Below are 22,898 nucleotides of genomic sequence, written 5' to 3'. Positions count from 1 at the left end.
TCAGTTTCGAAAGATGAACAGGGGTCCGAGCACAGTCAGGAAGGGCTGTGAGTGCAGCTGCACTTAGGGCCACTGAGGTATGGCCTACGAAACAGTGAAGGCGGCCTACGAAACAGTGAAGGCGGCACATCTTGCGTTATGGGTATTTCCCCCGTGTCAACCTCTTCTTTCTCTCAGTGTCAGCATCACAATCTGTACTCCTGGAATGAGGCAGCAGGCCTGTCTACAGTAAGGGAGGAAAGAGCTGGGCCCAGAGACGGCTTACCAGGTAGGGCAGGAGCCTGGACATGCACGAGACCCTCCATCTGAGCCCCTGGACCACACGGAATCACAACAGATAGCACCGGGCCACGGGGGCTGTGCGGGCTGTGTTTCTGCCCTCTGTCTCTCCCTCCATCTATTTGATTTCATTAGTGACTTAATATTGATTTACAAAATTATATGGGGATGGGTATAATTCCACACCCTTCCCGCCACACTCCCTCTATAAGAAACCACATTAGTTGGGGCCAGGTGGTGGCGCATCTGGTTAAGCACACATATTACAGTGTGTGAGGATGCAGGTTCAAGCCCCTGGTCCCCCCGCCTACAGGGGGAAAGCTTCACGAGTTGTCAAGCAGGGCTGCAGGTCTCTCTCTCCCCCCCACCCCTCCCCATATCTCTGTCTCTATCCAATAATAAATAATTTTTTTTTAAAAAAGAAACTGCATTAGTTTTCCCAAGATCAGATATTCCCCCTTCTAAAATAGTGAAGCTACACAGTGGTGGTATCAGCATGCACCACATAACCACAATCACTTCAGAGAGGTAAAAGCGAATCTTCTCAGAGACTGTAGGCCATCCTTGCAGCAGACTGAGCAGTGAAAGGAGAGACAGTCAGGCAGTCAGAGACCCACAGGGGAGGCCGGAGAAGGACTTTGCCGTTCAGATGATGAGGCACAGTGTAGAGGGAAGCCTAAGAACACTGATTGCTCAAAGTGGAAGAAAGGAAGGAAGAGACGAGTTTGAAAGTAACGAAGACAGGTGGAGGTGGGGGGTCCCCACCAGAGAGCCTGGAGCACCTGAGTCTGGTTCAGGTTCCCGGGGGCGTGGTCTAGCAGCCTGTGTGTCCCAGCTAATTCCGCTATTACAGTCGGAGACACAGTATAGACAATGGAAACCCAAAGGAAGGCCTGTATCCCTTCATAAGAAAGACAAATCAACCTAGCAAATGCATCCGTGAGAAAAACTGCTTCAGAACCAGGTCAAGGGAGGCCAGGCGGTGGCGTGCCTGGTTAAGCTATAGTGCAAAAGGACCCTGGTTCAAGCCCCTGGCCCCACCTGCAGGAGGCAAGATTCACAAGTGGTGAGGCAGGGCTGCAGGGGTCTCTCTGCCTCATTCCCCTCCCCTCTCAATTTCTGACTCTATTCAATAACAGGGTATTTCTATAGCTAAAGAAATGCCAAAGGGTGTGCTCAAAACAACAGAAATACACAGTCCACCTGGTAAACTTCCTGAGACAAGATGGCAGTCACACACCTGAGGTCTGGGGATTAAAAACTGTGGATGCTGGCCTTTGCTCTGTGACCAGTGTGTCCTGGAATAAGTCACATCCCTTCTACTGCCTCAGTGTCCTCATCTTTTACAGCAGAGGGGTCTGGATAAGACTAACCCAAAGTGTCTTCCAATTCTGACACAGTGATCCTTCCTATCCTATAAAAAGTGACATTAAACTCAATACGTTTACACAGCTGTCACTAGGGTGAAAAGAATACTTTCAGCCAATAAAAACATCTTGTCACAATTGACCAGAAAGGCTCCCCACTGTCGTCGTAAGTGCCAAGCTATTACACTCTAAGCACTGTAATGCTCCTTCAGCTGAAATCCCTTTCTCACTCGTGCTGAGGATGCTCAGAGCTGTAACACTATGGATTGGGCCGTTTAAAGCTGGGCTGCTTTAAAGTCCACATGACTGGTGTGTCTCTGAAAATATCTTCTTTAATTTTTTTTTTCACCACTCCCATCAAAGGTCTGTGTCCCCACCCCCACAGACAACTGCTATAGCTCACCCAGTCTTGGAAACAGGTGGACATTTTATTTTTTTCCACATTCGTAGACTCAGCTCTCTATATTGTGCCTATGAGTGACACCATCCTGCAGCGCCCTTCCCTTCCCCTCCTGACTGGCTTCCTGAGCATCATCTTCTCCAGCCCATCCTCTTTATCCCAAAGGCTACCATGCCATATTTTGATTGCTGCATAGTACTCTGTTGAGTATACATCCCCTAACCCTGGTATCTAGTCATCCGTCCAGGGGAACCTTGGTTGTTTCCAGGGATTTGTTATTGTGAATAAAGCCGCCATGAGCACGGGGGGCTCAGATGTCCCTTCGAATCAGTGTGATTCTTCCTTTTGGATAACTGTCTGGGACTGGAATTGCTGGGCCATACATTTCCATTTGTATTTGTGTAAGGATTCTCCAAACTGTTCTCCAGAGTGGCCGCACCTGTTGGCACCCCTCTGAGACTCTATCTACTCGCTTTCCATACTCACAGAACAACAGTTTTGGGGGGGGGGGACTTCCCTGGGCAGAAAATGACTGGAGAATTGAACTCTGTAGCTCCAATGTCTGCTCCCTTTCACCACAATGCTGGGAGCTCGAGGCTGCAAACAGGCATCTTGATTGGGGCCTGGTACCGGCCTTTCCCCTGGGCCCCTGGGTGCTAGGTTCTGGTCTGCTTTCCCTGCACCCAACACCCTGTTGTACTAGTCATCTAATGTCCAGCCACAGCTGTGGGTCGCCAGAGCCATCTGCTTCTCTGCCTCTGCTGAACACTGGTGACTTCTTTCCATCTACCCACTCATCTTTCTTTCCTTCCTGCCTGCCTGCCTGCCTTCCTTCCTTCCTTCCACCTCCAGAGTTATTGCTGGGGCTCAGTGCCAGCACTATGAATCCACTGTTCCTGGAGGCCATTTTTTCCATTTTATTGGACAGGACAGAGAGAGATTGAGAGAGGAGGAGAGAAAGAGAGGAAGAGAGAGAGAGACACCTACAGACCTGCTTCACCACTTGTGAAGAGTCCTCACTGCAGGTGGAGAGCTGGGGGCTTGAACCGGGATCCCCGCATGGGCTACCGTGCTTAGTACTATGTGCTCTTATCGGGGTGTGCCACCGCCCGGCCCCCGACTTGTTTCTAATCTCAAGACCTAGAGCTAGAAGAGGGCGGCTGCTGTCTGTGCAGCAGACCGGTCAGACTCCTTGCACTCACAGAGACCAAGGCTAAGGTCTGGGGTGACTCTGGACTCCTGCTCCTGCTCATCCCAGGGGAACAGGGCAGTGGGAAGCAACGGCTGGTTTGTCTTTCTTCTGCATCCAACTATCAAGGACTCTCTCCTCTGCCCAGTCTTTCAAGCCCCTGTGATGTGAAGGGGTACCTTGAGACGGACAGAAGCCAGCTGGTGCAGTCAGGCAACGCTGGGAGTGGGCCTGCCGGGCAAGGGCAAGGGCAAGGCCACAGAGCTGCCGAGCCCCAAAGCCATGGAGCGAGGCCAGCAGACAGTTGAGACTGACTCTGTCTCTACCCAGATGGAGACTCACTAAGGCCGGGGAGCTTCCAGGCCGCCTCCTCCTGAAACTCGTGACCCAGCTCACCACCCTCCCTGGGTAGCGCCAGCACACGGGCTTGGTGTAGGGCAGTCCCTCTGAGGCGAGCGGGCTATGTGCAGCTCTTACGTGTGTCAACTTTTATTCTCAAGAGGTTTGGGTTAGAGAGGTGGAGAGATAGCTTACTGGGGAGGGTACCTGCCCAACCATGCCCAACCAAGCATGTGACCCACGCTCAAGCCGATATAATGTGTGTGTGTGTGTGTGTATGTGTGTGTGTGTGTCCCATGGGAGTGTGTGCTGGTGTCTCTCCTGCCGCCACACACACACACACACACACACACACACACACACACACAGTTCCGACTTGGACAATTAATTCTAGTTGTATTTCCCTTGAGTCCCCTGGCCTCCGTGTCGACAGCTGTCCTGACAGACCTGTAGGCCATCCTGCTCCTCCTCATGTCCATTCTCTTCTCTAGAATTCTCTCTGCACCATCACCGGCCCCTCCTGGAATATACCCTGCAGGAAGAGCAGACTCACCACCCCAAGGAACTTTCTCTCTTTAGAAGAACACGGTTATCGAAGCAGCAGGAGTCAAGCCTATGTGTGTTCCATCACACCTAGGCAGCTTCCTCCAGCAAGGGAAGGAGCGGAGGAAGCAGAGCACATGCTGACAGCCCCCTCCTCTTTGCATCTTACTGTCTCTTCATGCAGGAAGGACTTGCTGAGTGAGCTGAGCTTCTAGCGGCGACGGGAAGGGATGGAGAATCAGACTCAAGCGGGGGGATGTCCACACATGACCCACCTGCATTCTCCAAAGTAGGTCAGGGTCATAAAAGACAAAGAAGAAAATGAACGACTACTCAAATTCAAAAGTCAAAGACAACCATATGCAGTGCACGGTGCTCTGGGAGTTTTCTCTGCAAGAAAAGACTCAGCCGTGAAACAAAGGCTTGCCCACTAGGCGATGGTGTTTTCTCCACATTGATCCAGAGGACTGCACTGCAGCTCTACGGGACATGGCTGCTGTTTTCAGGAGCTGCACGTAAGTGCTCTGGAGGGGAGACACTATGAATGATCAGACAGTTCAGAGGCTATTTACATACTTACATCTACGTATCTACACACACCCATGTTCAGCGGGGAAGCAATGACAGAAGCCAGACCTCCCACCTGCTGCACCCCACAGTGACCCTGCGTCCATACTCCCAGAGGGATAGAGAATGGGAAAGCTGTCAGGGGAGGGGATGGGATACGGAGTTCTGGTGGTGGGAACTGTGTGGAGCTGTACCCCTCTTATCCTGTGGTCTTGTCAGTATTTCCATTTTCTAAATAAAAATTAGAAGGAAAAAAAAGGAATAGGGAAGCTTCCAATGGAGGGGACAAGCCACAGAACTCTAGTGTGTATGGAACTGTACCTCTGTTATCTTACAGTCTTGTTAATGATTATTAAATCACTAACAAAAAAGCTTTCAAAAATAAAATAAAAGAATGGGCTCAAAGTCATTCATCACAAATCAAGATAACAAAGAGCTGCTTGCTCACACCTGTGGGAATGGGTCACATCAGAAAGGATGGAGGCCAGGTGCTGGTGGGGACAGCTGGGGTGGAAGCCTCCTACACCATGCCCTGGGAATGCAAATAGTCTACGCTGGTGGAAACCAGTCTGCCTTCTCACAACATTAGAAGCCATTTGCAATCCCTCCTAGGGGGTTATCTGAAGAGCATGCTATCTAGAGTGTGTTAGGAAGTGCTTCCAAGGGACCCGGCAGGCTACAGTTACCAGAACTGCACCTCCCCAGAGCCCTGTCCCAGTAGGGAAAGATATTAACAGGCTGGGGTGGGGACCCACCTGGCAAAGGCCATGTCCAGCAGAGCAGCAATGACAGGAGCCAGAACTCCCACCTTCTGCTCCCCATAAAGAATGTTTGGACCATGATAGTCATAATAAGGACCTAAGCTTGAATGGGTGACAATTTCAATGGCTTCTCTTGATACAGACCCAGGTGCTATTCTTGTCTGTCCATTGGAAGCACCTTTCAGAAAGTCACTTCACCTCATGGGGCCTCTGCGCTCAGCCCACATAGAAACCAGGCTGAGTTGGGGGCCGGGTGGTGATGTACCTGGCTGAGCGCACATGTTACAATGCGCAAGGACCCAGGTTCAAACCCCTGGTCCCCACCTGCAGGGGGAAAGTTTTGCAAGTGGTGAAGCGGTATTGCAGGCATCTCTCTGTCTCTCTCTCTCTCCCTCTCTATCATCCCTCCCCTCTTGTATTCTGGCTGTCTCTATCAAAAATACATATATATATGAAAAGCAACCAGGCTGAGGGGTTTGCAAGATTCTGGGGCTAGGTGGCATCATTTCCTATTCCGTTGCAGCTTCGACAAGCTGGGTACAGAAATTCACTCCAAACTACCCCACTTAAACGATTTACTGAAAGCCTGTGTGTCATGACAGTAAATTGTGGGGGCTAAATTTTCCAGGACTCTCCCAGTTTCAAATCCTCTGTCCTTACTTTCCACATCAAATACCAAAATGTCTCCAACATTCCACTCTCCCAGCAGTATCCAAACAACACCTCCCAGGCCTCCCCTCGCACAGAGAGGCAGCAAATACATCTATTTTTTCAGACACAGATCCCCACCTGTGATGCAGCGGACTGGCCAGCAGAGCCCCGCGGACCCCCTGAAGGAAAAGGTCGGGAAGACAAAGCTCACAGCCGCTTCACAGCTGCAGACTCAGCCGCTAGCTCCGGCATTCTGCACGCTGCAGGCCGAGGAGGCTGGACCATGAGCGGATCATCACTCGCAGAGGCTCACAGACGGACAACGTGGGCTCTGCCCCACTTACTGAGCCGGTGGCCGGGACTGGGGAAGACGGCAGCCAGCGCTAGGCTGCTCCAAGGACTAAGCAGTAAAGCGGCGCCCGACAACCACCACGGTGACTAAACGTGGTCATGCCTCTCTCTCCCTGCCCCTGGGCCTCTGCTGTCCCTTTCTTTCTTCAAGGCTGATTCAGGGGCCAGGCGGTGGTGCACCTGGTTAAGCACACACATCACAGTGCTCAAGGAGCCAGGTTCAAGCCCCTGGTCCCCACCTGCAGGGGGAAAAGCTTCACGAGCGTTGAAGCAGGGCTGCAGGGGTCTGTCTCTGTCTCCCTCTCTGTCTTTTTCTCTCTCCCCCTTCACCTCTCAATTTCTGTCTCTATCCAATAATAAATAAACAACAAGTAGACAGAAGGGCCAGGTGGTGGTGCATCTGGTTAAGCGCACACATTACAGTGCAGGAGGATCCAGGTTCAAGCCCCCGGTCCCCACCTGCAGGGGGGAAAGCTTCACGAGTGGTGAAGCAGGGCTGCAGGTGTCTCTCTGTCTCTCTCCCTCTCTATCTCCCACTCCCTTCTCAGTTTCTGTCTCAATCCAGTAATATACAAATAAATGTTTAAAAAAATAGAATTCAGATGCCTTCTGGTGTTCCCCGATGTATGTCAGATCCAAGGGCTATCTCCATTCTCTCCTCCACATGGCTTTCTTCTTTACAGACAGACAGACGGATGGATATGTGAGAGAAGTGAGAAGGGTGGAGATGGAAGGGGGGAAGTACGGATAGGTAGGTGGACAGGTGGGTAAGAAGGTAGGTGGGAAGGTAGGTAGGAAAGAGTCAGGCAGGTAGGTTGGAGGGACGGACGGACAGACGGAGAGAAGGATGCACACTCATACTCGCACATCACCATCTTCCCAAGTCCGCCACGAGTCCTTCCACAGCGGGAATTCAGCTCTGTCTCCTTAGACCGAAACCCTGACACGCTGCGTCACTGTGCGGGACACTGGCTAACCCTGGAGGCAGAAGATGGCTTCAGCTCTCAGGGTCCTGGCAGCCATCACGAGATCAGATTTCCAGCAGGGGCCTACCAAGAACTCCCCTTAGCCTCATCTCCAGTAGCCGGAAGGAGACATGCACGAGACCAGAGCCCCCGTCAGTCACTGGGACTTCAGAGCAGACCAGTGCGGACACTGACTCGCCCCTGCTATTAGAGCTGGAAGGAGGACTGCGGGCTTGGGAAGTAACACAAGCAGCCTGGCCAGTGCCCACAAACCGGTCAACGTGTGGGCGAGGGCAGAGTGCCCCTGACCCTCACCCTAGCCCTTGGCATGACAGGCCCTGCAGCCGACCTCCGGAAGAGATGGAGACGGACTGGTTTCTCAGGAACTATCTGCTGTAAGTCACATGAGCACTGCTGTGACGCTCAGAGGGCACCGCGCCAGGGAAAGGGGCAAGTGCTGGACACTCCCAGCCTGCCCAACCCCCAGGCTGGGGGCTGAGGGGGGCAGTAGGGAGCCATGCGTTCCAGCTCCCCTCCAACCCCCAGAACTGATGGCACACGCCCAGCCAGGAGGGAAGGAGGGAGGGAGAGAGAGAGAGAATAACCCCTCTTGTGCCCCCATTAAGATTCAGAAGACGGCAATACATCCCTTTTCTCCTGACCCCACGTTACCATTTTGAGCTCAGTTTCCTCGACTGCGGGTGGGGGCGTGGCTCTAAAGTGAAGTGGTGTATGTGAGACTTGCCAGCTCACCGCCAACACTCAAGGGGCTGGTCTCCATTCCCAAAGTTCCATTCCCAGCCTGGAACCAAAACTCATGCCAGGGATAAGACTGGTCTCTCACTGGGTTTTTTTATACTTGAACGGAGCAAATTTTGCTTATGATAAAATACGGAGAGAAGGTCTCAGCTACCAAACCTGAATGGTCGAGCACAGAGCCTCTGAGTTTGCCTCAGTATTACGTGGGGCTCCTTCTCCTGCCCTCAGCTGTCCCTGAGAACTGCCCCGTGTCTGCGGGGCCAGAACCCGCCTGTCTTCTCGCAGGGAAGTTCCCCCAGGTGCTAGGGGCCTACTGTGCACCCCCACCCAGCACTGTATCTACCAGACAGAAGGGCTCGATGCAGGTCTGCTAAAAGGAAGGCCAGTATGCCTCCAGTGTGCTGACCTTTAGATCCCCTGCTAATGTCTGCGCTGCACGCCACAGTCCTCTTCCTGGAGACAGACGTCAAGTCACCAGGGACAACGCAGCATCAATACCGAGTACCGGGCACGTTTTATTCCACTCTGACTCTCTACAATTGGTACCCTATGAACTACATGTGGGGTTTATGAGAGCTCACTATAAACTCGAATATTCAGCTGCAACAACCTACTCTGTCAGATAATAGCTTCGTGTTGTTAATTTTCAACTAGTCAGTCTCAGAAAGGATCGCAGCCTCTAATCTGCTCTTACATCTTGACTCATTTATCACAGAAGCCATGTACTCGAGAGTCTCGGTCTAATGGCAACACGGTGAAGAAAAAAGCGGTGCCCACGGAAGCAGGATGACGGGATTACATGCCGGTCACCCCACATGCTGTGTGAGCCACTTGCTGGAGGTCTCATTTCCTCATCTGTAGAGTGGGAAGGACAGCAGTCTCACAGAACCATAACATTTAAATCGATGGATGCATAGGGATGTGCTCTGTGCCTGCAAGGCTTTCCAAAGCTTAGTTACGGGGGGGGGGGGGGGGGGGCAGGTGGCGGCACAGCTGGTTAAGTGCTCACATTACAGTGCGTAAGGACCTGGGTTCAAGTCCCTGGTCCCCACCTGCAGGGGGAAAGCTTCATGAGTGGTGAAGTAGGGCTGCAGGTGTCTCTCTCTCTCCCTTTCTCTCTCTCCCCTCCCCCTCCATTTCTGTCTCTATCCAATAATAAATAAAATTTAATAAATATTTTAAAAGTTCAGTTATTATAGTAAAAACAGAAGAGGAAATTCCAGAACGACTCTGAGAGGCTAACGGCAAGGAGCAAGGCGGTTCTATAAAGGGCTTCTTCTCAAGGGATTCTGCCTCTCGCGGGGCATTGCTGACTGGCACAGCTGAGGCAGCTGAGGGAGAGAATGCTGCTGCCACCTACCAGGAGACCTGGGGACGGGGAAATACCCTGCAATAAGCGGCACAAGTCCCACGACAAAGATCATGGAGCTCAAATGTTGACAGTGCTGAGGTTAAGGAATGCTGATCTTAAAAAAGATATATATCATTGAAAGGTTTGCGGGCTTTTTAGAAGAGAAATCTCCCCAATTGTATAGGCTGCTCAAACATTTGCAAAATGGACCATTTCGCAAAGTCGCTCTTTTGTTAAGTAAAGCTGAGGGGCCAACTTCTGGGGTTTCTGGATGCTTAAAACTTTTTAAAGAAGATGCTCTCCCAGGACAATTCCATTCAGTTGCTTTGTTTTTCTTCTGAAGTCCTGGACTTCTAGAAGCTAGAAGTTCTCTTGGGCACAAAGTGAGAGTCTGTCACTGTGCCACCAGGCCCTGGAGATGAGCCGCTCTTCCCTCATTCCCGCCTCCTGATGAAATGGGCGGCATCAGGGTCTCCCCAAGAGTTCAATCACGCCCACTGCCCGCTGCCTGCTCTGTTCGAGCACAGGCCAAACACCTGCAGGTAATTCCCCCTCCTTAAGCCGCCTGACAACCCGGCCAGGTGGGCATGGCTCCCTGCTCCGCGCAGGGCAGGAACCTGAGGCTCCGCCCGGCCAAACAAGTCGCCCAAGGCCACCAGCCGGCCAAGAGAAAGTGTGGCTGGGTGGGCAGGCTGGCCAGAGGGAGGCCTGCAGCTTCCGAGTGCCAAGCTGACCTTTGGCAGGGCCGGGAGAAGCCCAGGTGCCCAGCAGCCCCCACTGGCCATCAACGTTTCAGGCGACCACAACTTCTCAGTACTAAGTTTCTTTCGGTCGCCGCCAATGGCGATTTCCGGGGAGCCCGCTGCCGCCTCACCTGTGCACGGGCCTGCGGGGCAGCGCGGGTCACTGTGCGGGGCTCGGCCCCTGGCCCGCGCCGGGGGAGGCCGGGGGCGCCCGGGGTGCGCGTCGGGCCCAGGAAAGGCCACGTCTGGACGCCCCGGACCCGGACCCGGACCCCGGACCCCGGACCCCGCCCCGGCCGGGTGCCCCGCGGCTGTGCGCCCCTCCAGCCCGGGGTGGCTCGGGCGCGCGGGGCCCTGCGGGGAGGGGGCGCGGGGTCCCCGGGTTGCGCCCGTCCCGCCCCCGCCCCCGCCGCGCGCCCCGCGATCCCCGACCCCCGCGCGCCCCCCGACCCCCCGCTCCTACCTGCGGCATCGGGGGCGCGGGCCCCAGGTGGAGGCGCGGCGGAGGGCGGCGCGGAAGCGGCGGCGCGACCCGAGGCCGTCTGAGCATGCCCAGTGCCGCCCGCGGCCGCTCCCCGCCCGGCCCAGCCAGGCCTCCGCGCCCGGGGGCGGGCGGGGAGGACGCGAGTCGGGGGGCGCGCCCGGGAAGGCCCCTGCCGGCCCTCGGGGGCTTCCTGCCCGGCAGAAGGCGGCCCACACGGCGACCTGTTTGTTATGGGGGGCCGGGGCTTTGAACCTGGGGCCTGACGCACTGGGATGCCCCCGCTTCACCAGGGGCGCCACCACCTGGTGCCAGGATGTCTTTTTTATTGACTTAGTGATTATTGGAGAGAGAAATGGAAAGGGGAGGGGAAGATAGATGGGGGGTGGGGGGTAGAGACCTGCAGCCCTGCTTCACCGCTTGTGAAGCTTTCCCCCCTGCAGGTGAGGACCGGGGGCTTGAACCTGGGTCCTTGCGCATTGTAACGTGTGCGCTTAACCAGGTGCACCACCGCCTGGCCCCAAGATTTCCATTTATTTATTTAGTTATTATTGGATAGAGACAGAGAAATCGCAAGGGGTGGGGGAGGGAAAGAGACAGAGAGACACCTGCAGCCCTGCTTCACCACTGGTGAAGCTTTCCCCCTGCAGGTGGGGACCAGGGCCTTGAACCTGGGTCCTTGAGCACTGTAGTGTGAGCGCTTACCCAGGTGTGCGGTCTCCTGGCCCACAACCCAGCCCATTTTTAACCGTGTACTGACAAGTCTTGCATAGTGGGTCTGTGTTTGTCCACCTTTTTTTTTTTTTTTTTTTTAATCATTTAGTTTCTGGAAGAAGCTCCCAGTTTAAACATTCTTCCTAAAGTATCCGTGTTCCCACTTGCCTCTTGCCCACTCCTCTCCTCCAGCTGCCTTTCCTGCAGCCCCGGGAGCACTTCTCTGTCCACTGAACACCCAGAATTTGACCTCAAGACCTGCGCACACGCCTTTGCCTGCGTGGCCTTCTTCACCGGGATGCTCATGGGCAGTACTTTGTCTTGTGGGAGAGGCCTTCCCTGAGCCCCTTCTAAATTACTTTGAGACTTCTGAACACTCTCCAAGTCCTCTGTGCATTTTCATCAGTTACCATTACCCAGTACCTCATGTAACAAAGAATTATTGATCAGCCCCCCACACACACACTTGTTAAGCTGGGGGCAAGAGAGTCGTAAGGGGTTTCATTGGAAGAGAGATTGTTGGTCCCAATTTCATAAAGATGGTTTGCCCCTGAATGGTACAAATTCGGGGCCTGAGATTTTGTGGACCGCTCTTGTTTTAGAACGGGGTCACCCTTCTATGACAGTAAAGATTGGCAATATTCCTTTTAAATTTTTGATTGACACGGGGGCAGCAAAGACGATTTTAAGGCAAGAAGAGGTTCCCCAAGATTGGGAACTCCTTCCTGGACCCAGTATACATGGAGTAGGAGGGATGACCCCATCATTTCGCACACAAGATTCGCTCATGTGGGAAGACCCGGAAGGCTCTACTGGACACTTCCGCCCTTTGGTAGCTAATATTAGCACCAACCCACTGGGCAGGGAACTTCTGGAATGTCTTGATGTTAGGATATCCACAGATGCTTCTGCAGAGCGTAACACTCGCTCCTGCAAGACCAGGTCTAATCAGCACCCCATTACTAAATGCCACTGTTCATAGCCAAACACCCCACTTAAGCTGGCTTTCTAATGAGCCTGTCTGGGTGGAACAGTGGCCTTTACCTAGGGATAAACTAGAAATTTTAAAAGAGCTCATCCGAGAGCAGTTGTCCTTGGGACACATTTGTCATTCTCAAAGCCCATGGAATACTCCTGCCTTTGTGATTAAAAAGCACTTGGGAAAATGGCGCCTCCTTCAAGATCTCCGTGCAGTAAATAAAACCATGCAGGTCTGGGGCTCCCCCCAAAGGGGTTTGCTCTTGCTTCTGCAATTCCCATGGGAATTCCAATCATAGCTATTGATATACAAGATTGTTTTTTCTCTATTCCCTTGCATCCACAAGATTGTAAACATTTTGCCTTCTCTGTTCCTTCTATTAATAACGCCAGCCCTGCTGACAGATTTGAATGGGTGGTGCTACCCCAGGGTATGGCCAATAGTCCTACAATTTGTCAGGAGGCTGTTAAATCTGCCCTTTTCCCATATATTCATAAGGGCCTTCATGTTTTTCACTATACAGATGATATTTTAATATGGGGAAAATCAGATACAGATCTCTATGCCTTACGTGATTTTCTCATTCCTGCATTAAAGAAAAGCGGCCTTAATGTGGCCCCTTCTTCTTCTTCTAGCGTTTGTCCTTCTTCCGTAGCCAGTCAACAGCGTCAGGTTGAGCCTGATGTAAAGTTTTGAGACCTCCTTTGAATCTGGAGAGGTGGCAGTTGTTGACTATGTGGGTCATAGTCTGTCTGTAGCCACAGGGGCAGTTCGGGTCGTCTCTGGCCCCTGAGAAGATACAGCTAATCCCTCAAATATCCTTCCTAGGTTCAGAGATTTCTCTAATGAAAATTCGTCCCTTAAAACCTAATGTCACCTTCCCTTCTAACCTTACTCTTGCTTCTTTACAAAGTTTTCTAGGAAATTTAAATTGGCTTATGCAGTATCTCTGTCTGCCTACAAGCTGCCTCCAACCACTGTTTGACCTGTTGAAAGGAAACAAACAGCCCTCTTCAAAACGTAAGTTAACTCCTGAGGCCTCCTTGGCACTGGAAAGGGTTAACCAGGCCCTCCAGGACATGCACCTTGTTCAATTCTGCTCCTCCTCTCTGGTAAACCTTCTAATCTTCAACTCCACCCCCACAGTAGTAGAGGCACTGTGGCAAGACCATGGGGTTCTCGAGTGGCTTCACATGCCAGTAGGAGGAGCTCCAAGACTCCTCACTGAGATAGACGCATTAGCATTCATGGTTCGCCAAGGGAGAAATAGGTCTGTGCAGGTCTTAGGGAAAGAACCGGATTTAATCATTCTGCCCTTTTCTCTCACAGATACAGAGTGGCTTATATGCCATCATTCCCACTTTGCCATAAGCTTCATGGGGTTTCCAGGACAAATAGATAACCATTTTCCTTCTAATAAATTGATAGCTTCTTTACCTCTTCTGCCTCTACTAGCACCTAAACTTTTCTCTCGAGATCCCATTCCTTCTGCTCCTACAGTCTTCACTGATGGTGGAAAAAGGGGAGCTGCTGTCCTTATATATTACCCTGACAAACAATCTCCTAAACCTCTCTTTACTGAGCTTCCTGAGAATTCCCCTCAGTACAAAGAACTTTATGCTGTTTTTCTTGCATTAAAAGCTGTACCAGAATCCTTCAACCTTTTTTCTGACAGTGTGTATACTGTTAACTTACTTCCATGGCTTGCTCGTTCTTTTGTGAAAATTGAGGACAACCCACTTTCCCCTCTCTTGATTCAAATCGCCTCTATGCTCTGTTCTCGAACCCAACCACTGTATATTCAACACCTTCGTTCCCACAGCCCTCTTCCTGGTGCCCTGTCTGAAGGGAATGCTGCAGCTGACCGCCTTGCCTCCACAGGAACTTTCCCAGTCTCTGTCTCTGATCCTGCTAATTTTCATTCTCTAACCCATGTTAATCTTAAAGGCCTTCGAGCTCGATTTCCTGATGTTCTGTTACCACAATTAAAACATATCCTTGCTACATGCTCTTCTTGTGCAAGACTCATAAAGACACCTGCTATCCAGACCCTTGGGGTTAACCCCCAAGGTTTAAAAGCTAATGTTATTTGGCAAATTGATGTCACCCACATACCAAACTTTGGCAGACAAAAATATGTGTTTGTCTCAATTGATACCTTTTCTGAATTTATGTGGGCAACAGCTCAGACAGGAGAAAGCGCTAAAAAGCTTAAAAACCATATGCTCTCTTGTTTTGCTGTGATGGGTTTACCTCTTCAACTGAAAACTGACCGTGGACCGGTGTTTACCAGCAAACAATTTAAAGATTTTTGTTCCCTCTGAAACATTACTCATACCACAGATATTCCCTATAATTCACAGGGACAAGGCATTGTTGAGAGGGCCCATCAAACCCTTAAGGCTCAACTAAATAGAATTAAAGGAAGAATGTACCCCCGAATATCCAGCTAGCAAAAGCCTTAACTACGTTAAATCTCTTTAATATTTACAATGACTCGGACCTACCTCCTATCATTGTTCACTGGCAAACACCATCTACCCTCCCATCTATTAAGGTCAAATGGAGAGACCCACTCGATAAAATTTGGAAAGGACCTGACCCACTATTGACCATGGGAAGGGGTTTCGCATGCGTTTTCCCTCAAAATTTCTCTAAACCTGTCTGGGTTCCTGCCCGCCATGTCCGACAATACCCGCAGGATGGTGCTGTTATCCCTGAAGAACAAGAAATACTACAAGAGGACCAGATGCAGGATACATCCCAGGACCCGTAATACGACATGGCAGAACCTACAAAATCTGCCTCACAGAGACCTCTCTCCTACCCTTTCCCTGAATGTCTTATGTTATAACTGGCCAGTTGTTTTTGTGAGTGAGTGTGTTGAATGACAAAAAAAATTTTTTTTGCATGACCCATCGGCTCAGAGTACTCTAAAAGGTAATTGGCTTTATATAAAAATGCTGGACGCAGCCAAAGTTTCTGGAGACATCCAGAAACATTCCAAAATTTTTGTTTTTCTCCCTCTTTTGATTTTTATATATAGTTTTGGTATATATGTAAGTGTTTAGTCTTAAACTGTGTGACTAATGACGGATATAAATTTGTTTTTAAAAATAATATGTTTTTATAACAAAAGTTCTTTTTCCTCCAGTGTGTTATACCTAATTGTTTATGGGTATGTCTCAAGTTTGGTAACACTAACTTAACAGTCAAAAGTGTAACTCTACAGCTACACTATTACCAGACAAGGTAAATATTAATTTGTTAAGGTAACTAACTATTTAGGTAAAAGTCTAAATGTTTAACGTGACTATACATTCCCAAAACTAAAATATATAAATTTTATATACAGGACACCTTTGAAGGGCCCCCAAAGGTGCCCTGTAAACTATCTTGTGGAAATTAATCCACAACAGATCTGGCATCAATCTGGCACTGTAAATGTTAAAATCATTATCACGAAAATGCGTTAACTCTCTAAGCAGTTTGAGTCTGCTTACAATACATATTTTAGCTAAAATTGGTCTCAAGATCCTGTGGTAGAGACTGCTACAGGAGGTCACATTAGATGACCTTTAAATAAAATCATAAAGAGATTTTAAACCAATTATAATCATCGAGGTATCAATTATAACAAACCTATAACTTGTTACAAGTTCAAATTAACCACGAGAAGCAGATTGTTTGTGTTTCTTTCACAGGAATCCCGGAAAAACCATCTGAACCCCTGCACACCAAGACGTCACCCACTAGATGGCACAACTACAGTGGCACACCTCCTGAAACCCTAGATGTCACTTAACGCGATCTGAAGAACCTGATACACAGACTCCAAGGACAGAACTTTCTTAATGCCTGCTCGCCATTCCTGCTTCTGATTTGCCTGTCACGTGTTGGTGGTTCCAGCTGGCTATCTACAGAAAAGCAGAATTCCAGCGGCTGACCTCCCTCATGCACCGTCTCATCCCCTGCCAATTCTTCCCCTAGCCATCTACTTTGGACTGAGACTTGTATCGGACTTTCTGGCATACCCTATAGACATTCTACACAATTTTGAAGCAGCTTATTTCCCTTCACGCTGCTGGTTTTTCATAGACTGATCCTGAGTAATTCATAGACTTTACAGACTGTTGCCTTGAGGACTATACAATGCCAAATAGCCCCTCTGTTTGGTGGGTCATGCCCTCCCGCCTCCCCCTCATTATGTACCCTTGCCCCTTCCCCCCACCCAAGCAGGGAATGTTCCTTTACACACCAATCCTTCCCTTCACTTCACACTGGCTTTTACTGCTCCCCTACTTGTCCCTTCCTGTTTTGTTATGTCATTTAGGTTTATGCCCAAAAGGTTTCTGCTCCATGATAGTCTTTTACAGACTTTGTACATCTTATGCAATCACTAGATAGAAAGATAGAAAAGATGTAGAGATATTGTGAAGTGATGGTTGAGCAGGCTGCGCTTAAACCTATGAGATGAGTCTCTCCAGGTAAGTCTCTCTCTCTAAAGAGGGGTTGAGCACAGGAGGACGCATAAATCTCACAAGGTTGGCAGCCATTTAAGCCTTCCCTCCTCCACAGAAAGTCCTACATCTTACCACCTGAGCACGGCATTCCTTAAAAACATTTAAGCCTGCTCCATTCCATTTTTCTTTACTGTGTCCACTTAGATATAAAGGGAATAGGAGGAGATGTTGCTGAGGAGTTATTCTGATGCAGTCTCCGCCCCCAGGTTTTACCACGCCCCGCGAAATCCTAGCAGTGCCCCCTTCAACCAATCCTGGCCCCACACGTCACCCCTGGTTGTCGCCCAATAAAAATCCCCCTCACCCCCCTCTTTCTCTCTGGGCTCTCGGCTCCCCCTCTCTCAGATCTCTCTCCCTTCTCTCGCCACATGGTCAGGTAGTGGGGATGGCCATAGTCGGCTGACTCCACGTAGCCTGAGCCACCCCCTCCATCCTATAATAAAGATTTGTGTACCCTCTTGCTCCGGACTTCCTCTCTCTTCTCCGCGGTGCAGCCCAACACCAGACCACCACAACAAAAGGCCACCTCTGTTGCTGTTTCCCCCAATCGCTGTGTGATCTGGGGCCAGCATTACACTGTCTCTGAGTCTCCGATAATACAAATACTCAGAGCTACAGGTAGGGATGGAATGTCACCTTAAGTCAACTTGAAAGGATGGGATATGGAGTTCTGGTGGTGGGAATTGTGTGGAATTGTACTGCTCTTATCCTAAGGTCTTGTCAATATTTCCATTTCGTAAATAAACTAAAAAGAAAAAAGAAGAAGATCCAGTGACCAAATGCCCACCTCCCAGTGCTGAGTTAAGGAAGCAGAGTTGTTCTAATTTGACATCCCCTGCATGGGGGCACTGAAAGCTTTCTTCCTCAGCCCAGCCCTGACACCACAGTCAGCAGCATAAACACATCTCCAGTTTGAGCTAAAATGTCTGCACACTTCAGGGGAAAGAACTAATGGGGTGGGGGGCCTGGGGCCGGGTGATGGCTCACCTGCTAGAATGCACATGTACAGTGCACACGGGCCCGAGTTCAAGCTCCGGTCCCCTCCTGCAGGAGGGAAGGCTGTAGGTGTCTGTCTCTTTCTTTCTCTCTCTCTCTCTCTCTCTGCCTCCCCTCTCAATTCCTCTGTCTTTATCCAAAGTAGAGGAAGTAAAAAAATAAGATATTTTGAAACTGAATATTTTGTAGTCATGTTGCAATTCAGAACAGAAACAAAAAGAATAACACCCCTCCCCATTGGGAAACACATCTTGAGCTTAGAGGGTCAGTTCCATATGACATATTTGTTGAGTTCGTAATGATTTCACAGTAAATTATACCCTATTACATCAGGGGAAAACTTACAATGTCAAGTGAAAGAAAATAAAAACTGAAAATACAAATCCACTGCATAGAGCTATGGTCCTGTTGGTGGAGGACCCAGTTGAGAGCACACATGACCTCCAGCAAGGACCAGAGTCTGAGCCCCGCTCCACACCTGCAGGGGAGGAACCGTCACTAGAGGCAAAGCAGGTTTGCAGGTGTCTTTCTCCCTCTCTAGCTCCTCCTCCCCTCTCAATTTATCACTGTCCTGTCAAATAAAGGAGGAGGAGGAGAGAGAGAGAGAGATAGAGAGAGAGAGAGAGAGAGAGAGAGGAGATAGTAGGACCGCTTAGAGGTGTGGACCCTGAGCCTCAGCAGTAACCCTGTTAGTAATTTAACAACAACAAAATACAACTACACATTTTCTAAGACTGGTGAAGTGATTGAAAAAGGCTGATGATATGAGTTTGGGTTGGTGATGTTTCTTTTTAAGTTTACTGAAGTCACAGTGCGGCAGGGGAGAAGCAGGCGGGAGTGCACCGGGTTAAGCACACAGCACCCTAAGCACAAGGTCAGTGCAATGATCGGGTTTGAGCTTCCTGGCTCCCCACCTGCAGGGGGATCACTTCACAAGCGGTGTAGCAAGTCTGTGGGCGTCTGTATTTCTCTCCCCCTCTCTGTTTTTCCCTCCTCTCTCATTTTCCCTCTGTCCTGTCCAACAAAAACAACAACAAAAATGGGAAAAAATGGCCTCCAGGAGCAAGCACAAAGCCCCAGCCATAACCCTGGGGGAAAAAGTCACAATGTGTTTGCAATAACAAACACTTAAAAGGTGAAATTAGGATTTCTTGAAGGTTTGTGTAAGCATAATAACAATGACTATTATCAAGGTCAAGTGTGCTCAGTATCTAGGCATATTCTGTTTTTAACACTCAAGAATCACTCACTCTTCAGAGCAAGTATTTAGAACTCAGTTTTGCAGAAGAGGAAACAACCTAGCAATTGTTCAAAGTCACCGAGAGGCATGGCCGAGACGGGAATACAGATTTGCCTGGCATCAAACCCAGGGTAATATGTCTCACAATATATTCACTCTCTGTGTCTTAGTTCCTATGCACTGATCAATCATTAAAAAAAAGGGGGGGGTCGGGCGGTGACGCAGTGTGTTAAGCGCATGTGGCTCAAAGCGCAAGGACCGGCATAAAGGATCCCGGTTCGAGCCCCCTGGCTCCCCACCTGCAGGGGAGTCGCTTCACAGGTGGTGAAGCAGGTCTGCAGGTGTCTGTCTTTCTCTCCCTCTCTCTGTCTTCCCCTTCTCTCTCCATTTCTCTCTGTCCTGTCCAACAACGAACAACATCAACAATGGTAATAATGGTAACCACAACGAGGCTACAACAACAAGGGCAACAGAAGGGGGAAAGATAGCCTCCGGGAGCAGTGGATTCATAGTGCAGGCACCGAGCCCAGCAATAACTCTGGAGGGGAAAAAAAACAAACTGTGTTATCTTTTCATTTGTCGTGTTGCCTCATTTCCCCTTCTGATGTGTCTGTAGGGTACAGATCACCTTTTACGGCTCTGATCTGAAGTTACTGTTTTGTTCTTGGAACCAAAATGTTAAAGTCCATCCTTCTGAGCTGTTACATCTCAAGTGACAAAACGTTATTATCAGTAACTGCAGTTGATCTTATAAATTCCCAGATCTTTTGCAAATAAGGCTTTGGGATGAACACCTAATCTTCTTAGTCTGGGGCTGAATCCTCCGGAATCTCGAGTAAACAGAGTTTCTACCAGGAATAGAGTTGTACCACGCCCCAGACCAGGCAGCAGAGTCCCCGCGAGATTCAAGTCAAAATCACAAAATAAGAGAGCCACATGGCCTCTAGACTGCTCAGGACTTTGCTGTAATGAAAGACACAGAACGGAGAGCCCTGATGTCTGCTGAGAAAGAACCAGAGCCCAGGTACAACCCTTCCACTGCTGGGGAGCAGTAAATGACAGAATATGCCAGTTCTTTTAATTTTAGTGGATTGGGCCTGCCCCAGACATCCAGAAACCACTTCCTCACAACACAAAAAGGCAGAGTCATTTCACCAGGGAGAAAAATGCGTCCTGCGCTAACAGTCCAGGCTAAACAGGCATCACTGGTAGAGCACCAGACTCAACCAAGGGGACAGGGCAGGGGGAGGCGACATCCAGTTATCCGTAACTTCCTCATAAACAGCCAGTTGGGCAGAAAATCTGGTGCAGAGCACTGCACACAGGCGACTGTCCTGTTCATTAATGGGAAGGGCTTCCTGGAAGCACCACGGGGATAGTCACTCACCCCCAGACTCGGGCAGACTGCTTATGGCCTGCAGGGCTACAGTGACTCGCAGGCCAGGGCCCCCGGCTGAGATCTGAATGCTCATCAATTAATTATTCGTGCTGTTAATGCAAGCTCAGGATGGGCCCGAGCATACAGAAATACACGTGCTATTATCATGACACGGGAAAAGAGTGCAGTGCACAGGAATACGCACACACAATATGCCGACAGCCGTGTGAGTCACCTATGTTGAAACTGCCATGTGAAACTGCTGCTTTTTAGGTCAACAATGATTAAACTGCAACAACTCCTTGTATGGCACTGAACACATGCACATGGATAGATAAATCAATCAATCAGGCTAGGACGGACTGCACCAAGATCCTACTGGTGGTTGGGTCTGGCTGTTGCATTACAGGCAGAGAAACAAGACATAGGAGAAAGTTTTTGCACATGAGGAAAATTGTAATTATCAGGTCATCTGTTTCTCTGTAGCTCAAGAGTCCCTGAATCTTTGGTTCCAAAGTGAAACCAACTCAGACATGGGCAAGTCAGGGGAAATGTATCAACAGGGGAAGTAGCTTCTCTGGAATCATGAAGAAATGCAAGTGGTTCTCTTCACAGAGAGTCAACACCACTCTGCCCACTCAGCGGGGGCTGACAGCATCCAGGTGTGTTCCTGGCTGGGGAGGGAGAGAAAGGCCACATGGTCCGTGGTCAAGATGGGAAGCTGCCAAAAGGAGGAGTTACCTTTCCTCCTTGTAGTCTGGGCACTTCACACTCCAGAACTTCACTTGAGAAGCAGAGTTTTAGCCTGAAGCCTGCACCATTGAAAGATGACTTTCCACAGGGCCAGGAGAGACCTCAGCAGGGAGAGTGCACACGTTACCATACTGGAGGCCCTAGGTTCAAGTCTTGGTACCATGTGTGCCCTCCATGGGTGATGGAGCAGTGCTTATGTATTTCTCCTTTCTCTCCATCTCTCCTCTTTTTTTCTCTCTCTCTCTCCCTCTCTAAATAAAAAGAATTTTAAAAAATGAGACTTGGCCCCAAGTTGCAGACAGTATCATGACGCCATCCTGACTTCCCTGGGCAGACGCCCTCACCCATGTGTCCTGGAGCCTCCCCTCCCCAGAGCCCTGCCCCACTAGGGACAGACAGAGACAGGCTGGGGTGTGAAGCCACCTGCCAGTGTTCATGTCCAGCGGAAAATCAATCACAGAAGCCAGAATTCTCACCTTCTGCTCCCTCCAAAAGATTTGGTCCATATTCCCAGTAGGGAGAAATGTTAGGGGAAGATGACCAGAGGGCTCTGAACTCCAACTCCGTCAGGACTTGGGGAGAGAGGAGAGAAAGGGAGGGCATTTGAATGTAGTAATAGGTGTGGGTGTGACTTGGAGAGGAACAGAAGATGGGACCAAGAGGAAAAAAAGGGCAAATCTATATAAATACAGACAGATAATTGTTGACCCATATCTGTAACTTTAAGAAAACGACTGTGCCTTCCAATGGAGGGAATGGGGACACAGAATTCTGGTGGTGGGAGTGGTGTAGAATCATATTCCTGTTATCTCATAATTTTTTGTAAATCAATATTAAATCACTAATAAATTTAAAACAAGAAAGAAAGTTGAGCTTGGAGGCTGCTCAGCAGTGTGTGTGTGTGTGGGCACTCAAGGCTCTGGGTTCATTCCCTGACACCACATTAAAAGAGAGAGAGAGAGTGACAGAGAGAAGGGGAGAAAGAAAAGTGTCTTTCCATCGTAACCTGTGGCAACCACAATCATTTTGACTATGAAGCTGATGAGCAGATTCAGCATGAGTACAAGCATACAGAAGAGGGGATCCAGTCACTAATATTCATCCAGCAAACTCTGTCAGGTATTGTGAATGCTGGGAGATATCAGTGGCAGAAACAGACAAGTCTCTCCTTTCTGGGGTGTGCATTCCAGCAGGGGAAGTCAGACAAGGAGCAGAAAGCTTTTGAACTGAGTGACTTATACGTGAATAACAGGGGTAGTGAGGACCATAGGGAGGGTAAGAAACCATCATTTAAGACAGAATTGAAATGTTTAATCCCTTAAGCACAGACCTGAAAAGGACAAGACTGATATTTCTGAGGTGTCTGGAAGGACAATCTGGGCAGAGGAAATAGTCCAAGGCCCCAGAGAACATCTCTAGGGAAGGAGACTGACAGAGCAAAGAAGGCAGCAGGACATGAGGTCCAAGAGTTGCGGGGACCAGAACACAGGACCCTTCTGTCTTCTGTCCTAAAGAGGAATTCAGCTTTCTGGTCCAGACTAGACAGAAGCCAGGTCAAATAGTGACTGC

The 22,898-nt window shown here is 49.8% G+C and overlaps 1 protein-coding gene across 2 annotated transcripts in view; it reads right to left on the bottom strand.

The window, feature by feature from the left end:
* Nucleotides 1-22,898, bottom strand: part of PTPN3 (protein tyrosine phosphatase non-receptor type 3) — a 191,608-nt gene that overhangs the window by 148,423 nt on the left and 20,287 nt on the right. The window contains exon 1 of one of the 2 annotated variants that reach the window (XM_060199034.1): nucleotides 10,729-10,824. The exons of the other annotated variant lie outside the window; for it this stretch is intronic. The gene's annotated coding sequence lies outside the window, so the exon portion shown is untranslated. Of the gene's footprint in view, nucleotides 1-10,728; nucleotides 10,825-22,898 lie in introns of those variants that run through there. 2 annotated transcript variants of the gene reach the window in all.

Source organism: Erinaceus europaeus, chromosome 10 (assembly GCF_950295315.1).
Source record: "Erinaceus europaeus chromosome 10, mEriEur2.1, whole genome shotgun sequence".
Lineage (NCBI taxonomy): Eukaryota > Metazoa > Chordata > Mammalia > Eulipotyphla > Erinaceidae > Erinaceus > Erinaceus europaeus.
This window is presented reverse-complemented; position numbering and strand designations above follow the sequence as displayed.